Below are 9,590 nucleotides of genomic sequence, written 5' to 3'. Positions count from 1 at the left end.
CTCAAATCTACTTTGTTCCATTAGACAAAACCCAAGCCCTTGAAGTCACAGTCACCTGTGACAGCAAATTATTTTTTGGTCTTTTTGAACAGCTGTAGTGGCGTGATATGACGGCAAACACTTCTGCCTCACTCAGGAGGTCCCAAAATAGAATATGCCTCCAGTCACTGCTTCTGCAAAGTCTGGCACGCTCCCAGTCGCTGCATGGGTTTTATGAAGTAGTTTAAGCTCCTTCTTTCCAAAACATGTTAGCTGAATGCTTACAATAAATGATAGCCCTTGGAGGCCAAGACGAGGCTAAAAAAGTGATCTGTAGATGACTGCCCACTTATCCAGACACATGCAAAAACAATCTTAGTAAGGAAAGAGGGCAGTCAGTCCTCTGTGTATTTAAGAGGGGAGCAGTTAAGTAATCTTTTGACGAAGTTCACAACTAAAGAACCACCACTACAATGGCACAAGGGGGACAGAAAAGCAGCCTGAAAATTTGTCTCCCAACATCTAAATATAAAAGATCATACCCTGACAGGTAGTGTTTCAACAAGTCAAAGTTCAACAGATGCCTCTTGGCTTGAAGAATTCTTCTCTACTTTTTATAAAGCAGAAGCTATTTTAAATGGGAAGGGAAGATCCATTTTATCAATTCCATCGCTTTGCCCTTGTCCTCCAACAGTCTAAATACTCTTGTGCAGCTGATTATACATTACTTGATTTGGGTTTAATGACATGAGAAACCAGCCAAAGAAATACATAATTACCCTAAAAAACTACAGAAACACAGACCTGGATAAAAAGTGCTCAAGATGTTTTAAGTCTTGCTGGTTCTCAATATAGGTCAAGCTTACGTCAACTAATAAGAACGTGAAGGAAATTGAGTTGGGGGGATAAAATGGAAATTGCGTAATTAGAGGAAACGGATAAAGGAACAGCATGCAAAGGTTGGATAGTAATCCACAAACATTTTGTAAGACTAGAACATAAACAGATTGGAAAAGTGTAAGCAGTACAGCATGTAAGACAAAGTACAGTACAAAGAGTGCATTATTACAGATATTAAGTGGAGGGGAAAAAAAGTTATGTACTCACCATAACATTCCGAGTAGGTACTTCATTTGTCTGCAACCTGTGGGTATCTGATCCGACCCGGCAGCTTTACTAGCTAAAAGATCCGAGCTCCTGGCTCCTCCCCTTTACCCATAACCCCCTGCTACATGCTCCCTTTCCTCAGATAGAGTTTGCTTAATCTAACTAAGACCTTCGACAGAGGACCAAGTAATGCCTAAACACATGAAACAATCTCAATCATGATCAGGAACCTCGATAATGGTTAGGGGGCATGGGGGGTCGGTTGCAGACAAATGAAGTACCTACTCAGATGGAACGTTATGGTGAGTACATATCTGAAGTACTTGCTTCATTTGCTCTGCAACCTGTGGGACAGAGTCCCCAGCTACCTAAAACATTGGGAGGCCCTCAAGGAAGGATATTCCGAAGCACCGCGGAGCCAAAGGAAGCCCTACTCCTGGATATCATATCTAATTTATAATGAGAAATGAATGTATGGGAAGAGGACCAAGTAGCTGCTGAACATATGTCGTCCAGGGGAACCCTGGACCAAAAGGCTGCTGATGTGGCTATGCATCAGGTTGAGTGGGCATGGACTCAGATAGGAGCAGGTTTACCTGAGGCTACATACGCATGGATGATGCACTGAAATCCAATTTGCTAAAGTAACTTTGGTAATAGCTCTACCCAGAGCAGATTTGGCAAAGGACACAAACAATTGATCAGCGAGTATCCTTTGCCCTGTGCAAGTAAAAACGTGGCTGTCTATGTACATCCAACTTGTGTAATTTGTATTCCCCTTAGTTCTGAAAGTTGGGAAAGAACACTGGTAAATTAATCGACTGATTAATATTAGACTCCGAAGCCACCTTTGGTAAGAAAGAAGGGTTAGTCCTGAGAGACACTATCCCTATGAAAGATTAGATAAGGGGGTTTTCATGCAAAGGGCTTGAAGTTCCGAAACCCTCCTGGCTGAAGTAATAGCAACTAGAAAGGCTGTTTTCCATAAGAACTTTAATGGAACTGAGGCAGCAGGCTCAAAAGGTGGGCTTGTCAATGCTTATATAACCAAAGTTAGGTCCCATGGTGGGACCGCAGTCGTAACTGGTGGTTTCAATAGAAAAATACCTTTCAAGAAGGTGTTGCACATCTTCGCAGAAGCTAAAGATCCCAGCCCATCCCCTACATGAAAATGGGAAATGGCTGCCAACTGTACTTTAACTGTAGATGCACTGGCTCCTTGATGAAAAATGTGTGAAAATCAAGAACCACCGGAATAGGTACGGTAAAGGGATCTAAGCCCTTATCCTTAGCCCAGACAGAAAAACGCTTCCATTTACTACTGTAAATTTTCCTGGTAGCAGGCTTGTGAGCCGCTACCAGAATGGCCTTTACTGGTGAGGAGATGCCGGGAGTCCTTGCCATCAGTGGAACTGGATCAACCAAGCCGCAAGCTTGAGGTTTACCAGGTTCGGGGGTTGCAATCCCGCAGGATGTGAAATCAGATCCGGAATGGGATGCAAGATCCATGGAGGAACTACACCGAGACCGCAGAGAAGGGAACCAGATCTGGCGAGGTCAGAATGGGGCTATGAGGATAATTCTGCTCCCCCAACCGACGTGCTTTCTGAATGAACTTAGTCATAAGAGGAAGGGGGGATAAGCATAGAGGAGACTGGGTGGCCAAGCATGAACCAGAGCGTCTCTGGGGCTCTCCCCTGGTGTGGGAAGTATTGCGAAAAACTCACTGCACTTGTGTTTGACGGAGAAGCGAAAAGATCGCAGCAAGGTAGACCCCATTTGAGGAATATCTGTTTCACAACGGATGGTTTCAGAGACCACTCGTACGGTGTGAGGATCACGCGACTCAGTTTATCCACCAGAATGTTGGCCTGACCCGGAATGTGCGTTGCAACCAGAAAGTGGTTGGTGGTCATCGCCCACTCCCAAACGCTCAGCCTCCCGACAAAGGGGATAAGATCTGGTCCCTCCCGGTTTATGTACCAGACGACCGCCATGTTGTCTGTTTGAAACAATGCAATAGTCCTAGAGGAAGAAGGTCGTGGAGAGCTTGCAACGCCAGAAGCACCGCCCTCATCTCTAGGACACTGATATGCAAAGCGGTCTCTAAGGGGGTCCACGTGCCTTTTACGGTTCTGCCCAAAGAATGCCCCCCCACCCGAGGCAAGAAGCATCCGTGGTAAACACGTGGCTTGGGGTGGAGGCATCACGAAGGGTCTCCCTTCCCGCAGCTCCCATGAGCGAAGCCACCAGAGGTAGTCCCTGCAAGCCCTGCTCAGGGGAATAGGGGGTGTTCAACGGATGTAGCAACAGAGACCAGTGGACTTGAAGGGTCCATTGCAGAATCCTCATTCGTAGATGCGCGTGTAGGCAAAGACTGATTGCCGCCGCCATAGAGCCTAGTGCTCTCAGGACTAACTCTGCCGATGGAGCAGAGTTCTGAAGGAGGGCTATAACCTGACATGACAAACTGCTCACCCTGTCTGAAGTTAGTAGGGCCTGAGAGAGGAGAGGGCCCAATTTGGCCCCTATAAATTCCAGAACCTGCATAGGATGAAGAAAGGACTTTTGAAGGTTTACCAAAATGCCCAAACTCTAGGCAAGAGTTAGAACATAATCCCTGGCAACACACAGTTAAAGCCTGTTGCAGGCGGTGAGGAGCCAGTCGTCCAGGTATGAAAAGACCTGAATGCCCTGGAGTCTCAGGTGGGCTGCAACCACTGTCATGACCTTGGTGAACACCCTGGGGGCTGAGGTGAGGCCGAAAGGAAGAACCCTAAATTGATAAGGACTGGCTCCCAGCCGGAAGCGGAGAAACCTCCTGGATAGTCTGTCCATCAAAAATGTGGTAATACACATCCTTGAGGTCTATGGAGCACATCCAGTCGTTCTCCCCGAGGAAGAGAATTGATTGAAGTGACCATCCGGAATTTCTTTGGGAATGAACAGGTTCAGGGAAGAAAGGTCTAGAATCGGTCTCAAGTCCCCAGTCTTTTTTGGCACTAGAAAGAACCTGGAGTAATAGCCCAATCCGAACTGGTCTAGGGGGACACACTGGATGGCTCTTTTTTCTAGCAGCTTCGAAATCTCTGAAGCTGCCACCTCCCTTTGATCGGGTGGGACATCGGGGAGGCGCTTCATAGCGCGGGGGGGGGGGTTAGGAAGGAAATGGAATAACCTCTGGATATGGATTCGGAGCACCCATCGATCCGTCATGATGGACTCTCAATTTAGTAGGTGCTCCGACAAACACCCCCCCCCCCGACTGCCTCCAGAGAGGGACAGCCGGGTAAGCCCTCAGGGCTGTTGCACGGGCCTGTCCGAGAACAGTTCTCTAGACCCGAAGTTATGCGCCCCCCCACCCCCTCTGCCTCTGGGCCGGCATCCACCTTGTCCTCTGCCTCTGAAGGACGAGGGAATCCGAAGCTGGGCAGGACTACTGAGACTTCCAGAACCACATCTTTTGTCCCCTTTGATTCCTGGAAAAGGATCTCTGGGGATTAGAGAAGCGGACCCTGACGGCAGACAGCGTCTTCCAGTCTTTCGCTTTGGACCAGCATCTTGGACGGTCTTACCAAAGAGCAAAGAACTGTCAAAGGGCATGTTCGCGAAGGACGCCTTAAAGGGTTCCACAAAATCGCAAAGGCGGAGATAGGTGTGACACCGCAAGACTACCCCTGCTCCACTAGCTCCAGGGGAGCACTCCGTAGCATGGGAGAGTAGCCACATAGACGTGTTAGATATAGACTTTAGAGTGGCCATACGAGTCGAGAAAGTACTCTTATCCTCGACAGTCATGGACTCTGTGGAGCTGCAACTTATTCCTTTATTAGGTCTCGCTGGAGTCTGATGGTGTGCCATGCAGTTCAGCTCCCTTACAGAGAAGGTGGCTGAAGCGAACATCCGCTTCCCAATGCGGTCCGTCAGATTCCTTATCTGGAGAACGGACCGAGGAACTCTACTGTGCGAGTTCCTTCTTTGTGACAGCTGCCACCAACATGGCATCCACAGGTGAACCCTTAGACCAGGCCTGCCTATCATGGGGAGGGCTAAGAATTTTATCTGGCCTTCTTGGAATTAGCTCCACGGTGTCCGGCTCCTTCCACGCCCTGGTAGTAATCAAGTCTACCAGGGGGTCAGCCAGGGGGACACCCAGGAGGTAGACGGGCCTGCCTCAAACACCTCCAGAAACACAGACTCGTCAGAGGAAAGTTTTTGGGCAGACCACCCCCCTCTAATTCGCAACATTTCCATGTCTCCAAAGGAGACATCCTCAGGGGGTGACCTTGGGGAACCTTCCCCTTCATCCAACTGCGTCTTTCATGAGGGACTCCGGGGAGTCCAGGTGCCTCCTTTTACACTTCCGTTTGTAAGGGACCTCCTCAGTGGGACTATCAGAAGAGGGCTCACCTACGGGGTCCTGTTCCTCCAAGGGAACTAACTGGAGGGTCGGGGCAGGCTGTCCCAGTGGTCAGATGGAGGATAGACCCAAATGCATAGGGGGGACGGGAGGATCAGTCGCCCGGACCGGGGATCTGGAAGGTTGACAGAACCCTCTCCACTACCTTAAATGCCGAAGGCGAGCCACTTTCCCCAGGCTCCAAAAACAGCCTCCTTGGCTCAGAGTAGGGATCGGTGTCGGAGCCGACGCAGTCTGATCCAAGAGGGAAGTGTGCTCCAACCTGAACGGTGCTGAAGACACACTGATCCAACGCTCTGCTCTCGGCACCGAGAGCCAGGATCAGACACACTCGAGTGTACAGTCTGCACCGAAGTTACCGGAACTATCAGCGCGGACAACTCCCCGGTTCCAAAAGGGCCCGGATCCTATAACTCGAAAACGGGTTGGAGAAGGAGCTATCTTGGCAAAAAGAGGGGCTGCTCTCCCCCTCGGGGGGGGGGCAGGAGCACCCTCATCTGCATCTTGAGTCTGCAAAAATAGACACATCATCCGATCCATGTCCATGTCGGTCAGGCTTCTTGTAGATCTACAAGAGGTCGAGGCGGGCCGGGAGAGCCACCTCGACGGAGACTGGTCCTCCTCTGGCGAGAAACAAGGCGAACGGAGCAGAGAGGGAGAGGATCCGGAAGCCCTCAGAGGGACTAGCAACTTTAGATGGCGGGGCTGAGGGAGGAGTCACAGCCCACCTCTTGTGGCTTCTATGTTTTTCCTTTTTTGTGCCTCTTCTCTCTGGTAGAGGCAGAAGAGTCCCCTGAACCCTGCACAGAAGAGGGAGGTAGAGTCCCAGGCAGAGTCGGGGGATCTAAAAGCACGGGGGCTGCAGTAGCAGCCTGTGCCTTAGAGGGAGAGGAAGAAGAAGTGTCCTGCGGTAAAGGAGAGGCTGTTCTAGACTTCTCTGGCAAATGGCTTGACTATAGCCAACATATGGTTCAGAAAGTCAGTCATATACAAGGGTGGCAAAATGCAACTCTAGTAGACTTCCTCCGCCAGGATCAACTTGTTCTTCCTATCCCTGATGGCCCGGGGGCTGAACGCTGCACATATCTGGCAGCTGGTGGACAAGTGGGCCACCCCCAGACACAAAACGCACTGAGTGTGGCCATCAGCTGGGCAAAGCTTATGGTCACACTCAGTGCATTTAGAAAAAACAGCTTTGGGCCCTTCAGCCATCACACACACTAAGGGGAGGGAAACACAAAAATAAGCTAAATTTACCACAAAAAATTTAAACTAAGGCTATCACTCGATGACCAGACAGACAATCTCACACACAACCTAAAAATCAACTTTTCTCTGACTTTTTTGAAATACAAATTGCAAAGTTCTCACCCACACCTTAGGAGCTTTTCACTAGAAGCTTCTTTCAGCCGCAGCAAATGAGATCTGAGGAAAGGGAGCATGTAACATGGGGTTATGGGTAAATGGGAGGAGCCAGGAGCTCAGATCTTTTAGCTAGTAAAGCTGCCGGCTCGGATCCGATACCCACAGGTTGCAGAGCAAATGAACTACTTCAGATCTAGTCTTAATCCTAGATATACAACCAAGGAAACTGAAGATTTTTTCCCCATAGGAAATAACTGCCCAAGTATTTACACCCCTACGAGACTGGGTGGGTGGGATTCCACAGAAGAGGCATGTGTTGGAAATGTGACGGTTCATGAGGTTCTTGAGAGTATACACTCCAGGGAATTTTATGTGTTGCTTCAGTATAAAAAACTGCCAAGTCATACTCAGAAGTTTAACCTCAGTATGAAGACTACTGAGCTGGTGTAAACCATGTGGTCAGGTCATCACCCCCCCCCCCATTTTCTACATGTTAACTGTCGCCATCTCTCAATTCAATGCAACACTCCTGCCTTCGAAACTCATGCCAGACTTTCAGATTTTCAGACAACCCATCCACCCATTTCTTGGACGCCTCTCTGCTTCTGCACTTGTGCTCTCATTTCTTAGTCTGTCACACAGTGTGCATCATACCACCCTTCTCAGGCAATTTCCATCACCTCTTTCTCACAAGCTCTGCCTTTACTGCCTAGGTTTTTGTACCATACAGTAGTACTGGTCGCATTACTGTTTTCTACACCTCACTGTCAGCTTTTGGTATTCTTCTGTCATATACTTATACCAAACACTATGCCAGTTGGCTACAGCCACTCGGATTCTAGATTTGAGCTTTTTATTCAGACTTCCCTTCCCAGATACCTGAAGCTAACTTGTTCCACCATCTTCCCTTCTCTCAATATTCCACTTCCGATGACCCCAATTTGCTGCCATCACTACTGTCTTATCTATCCTGTGTTTCATCCCATGTGCCTTATGTTCTGCATTCCATTCCTCAATCCTTTGCTATAGTTTTTGCTCAGAGTCTGCCTGCAATAGCACAATCTGCATAAACCAGCTTTGTTGATCCGTCTCCTCTGACCAGTTTTTGCTAATGTAGTCCATCACCAGTAAGAGCAGTGGGCTCAGAGCCAACTCTGGTGGTGCACACCCACTCCGAACTCCCCCATGAGAAAGAACACCGTCCATACTTGAGTAACTGGGTCCTTGTACACAGCGTGTACTAATTCTACCAATGATTCTGGGACTCTACCACCACAGTACTACCCATATCAGCTTCCTTGGGACCTTGTCATATACTTTTCTCCAAGTCTAGGAATGTCCAGCTGGACTTTCATCTGTAGCTTAACTGTCTCACTGCAAACACTGGGTCAGTTGTGCTACATCCTGATAGTGAACTGTTCACCTCACTGCTCAACTCCCATCTTACTTTCTACTACGATCATAATGCATCAATTACCCTCCCCAGAACTTTCATGCAATTTGACACGTGACAGTTTACTGCCCACAGCTGTGATATTCCCTTTCTGTACATTGGCACAAGTAGGCATATCCCATACAGCTGCAGAATAAGCACATCTCCACACTGCCATGGAGTATCCCCCACAGCCATTTCTCCCGTCTCCCCCACCATCTTTTCCTTAATGCTATTCAAGGGTGGGCTCCTCCTCCTCTCTCACTGTAGGCTGTGCCTGAGGCAGTACACCTGCTTTTTTTTCTCTTCATTCCAAAGCTGCTGGAATTGAAGTACTTCTGCCATCTACCTTTGTCTGCAGACTGGTGAGCAGGTTGTTTCAAGGCATCCGTTATGAAGGTGTCAAACTAGCTTTGCCTTGCAACCAGAGCTAGTCTCAACTACTGCATCACTTTACAGAAGCTTGTAGAGTGCATCCTATTCCCTGTTTTGCTATTACAACTCCTTTCCTAGCTGGTTAGCCAGCAGCATTCCTTCCTAGCCTTGTCAGTCTTCTATAACCCACCTTTTCTTGCACTCCTACATTCTACCAGCTTTCCCCATGTACCTTATTTCTATACTCAGCTCTGCCATATTTCTGTAATCCTCACGTCATTTTAACACGTTGCCATTCTTCAACTCCACCCATTTTCTCCTTTTTGGGGGTACTAGAGCCCAGAGTAATCCCTTGAACGGTTGCATTTTCTCTCCAGTTAACTGCCAGGTCTTCAACCTGTTAACCTTAAAGCCTTCTCTAACCATTGCTTGCAGCCAACTGTGGCAACCTGTGGGCCAACTTTCACTGGGAATCTAGCCCAGTGCCCTTTCCTTACTAGGAAGAAGTCTACCAGAGTTGCATTTTGCCACCCCTGTATATGACTGACTTTCTGAACCACATGTTGGCTAGTCAAGCCATTTGCCAGAGAAGTCTAGAACAGCCTCTCCTTTATTACTGTTGCCCCACCCATGTGGGGTGAGGCAGTCCACATATCCTGTTCCGTCTGTCCCATTGTGCATTCAAGCCACCCATCAACACCAATTCACGCTGTCCTACTTTACTTAGTAGGTCCTTTCAACTGCTGTATGAATGCAATCTTTTCATCATAATCCTGCTGCAGGGGATAGGCTCCATAATTACACTGAAATAGGACTGCCACTAGCGTTACTAATTCTGCTGACATTCCTCACTGCCTTCTGAAGCCTCTCACCACAATTCCCGTACTATTTCTAGCCCATCCTCCTCCTTAG

At 48.4% G+C, this 9,590-nt stretch overlaps 1 protein-coding gene across 1 annotated transcript in view; it reads right to left on the bottom strand.

Annotated features, from left to right (window-relative positions):
* The window catches only part of RPL27A (ribosomal protein L27a), a 59,712-nt gene that overhangs the window by 10,914 nt on the left and 39,208 nt on the right, over positions 1-9,590 (bottom strand). The gene's annotated exons all lie outside the window — the stretch shown is intronic.

Source organism: Protopterus annectens, chromosome 17.part0 (genome assembly GCF_019279795.1).
Source record: "Protopterus annectens isolate FY-2018-M chromosome 17.part0, PAN1.0, whole genome shotgun sequence".
In the NCBI taxonomy this organism is placed as follows: domain Eukaryota; kingdom Metazoa; phylum Chordata; order Ceratodontiformes; family Protopteridae; genus Protopterus; species Protopterus annectens.
The sequence above is the reverse complement of the archived record's forward strand: the minus strand, read 5'-3'. Positions and strand labels throughout refer to the sequence as shown.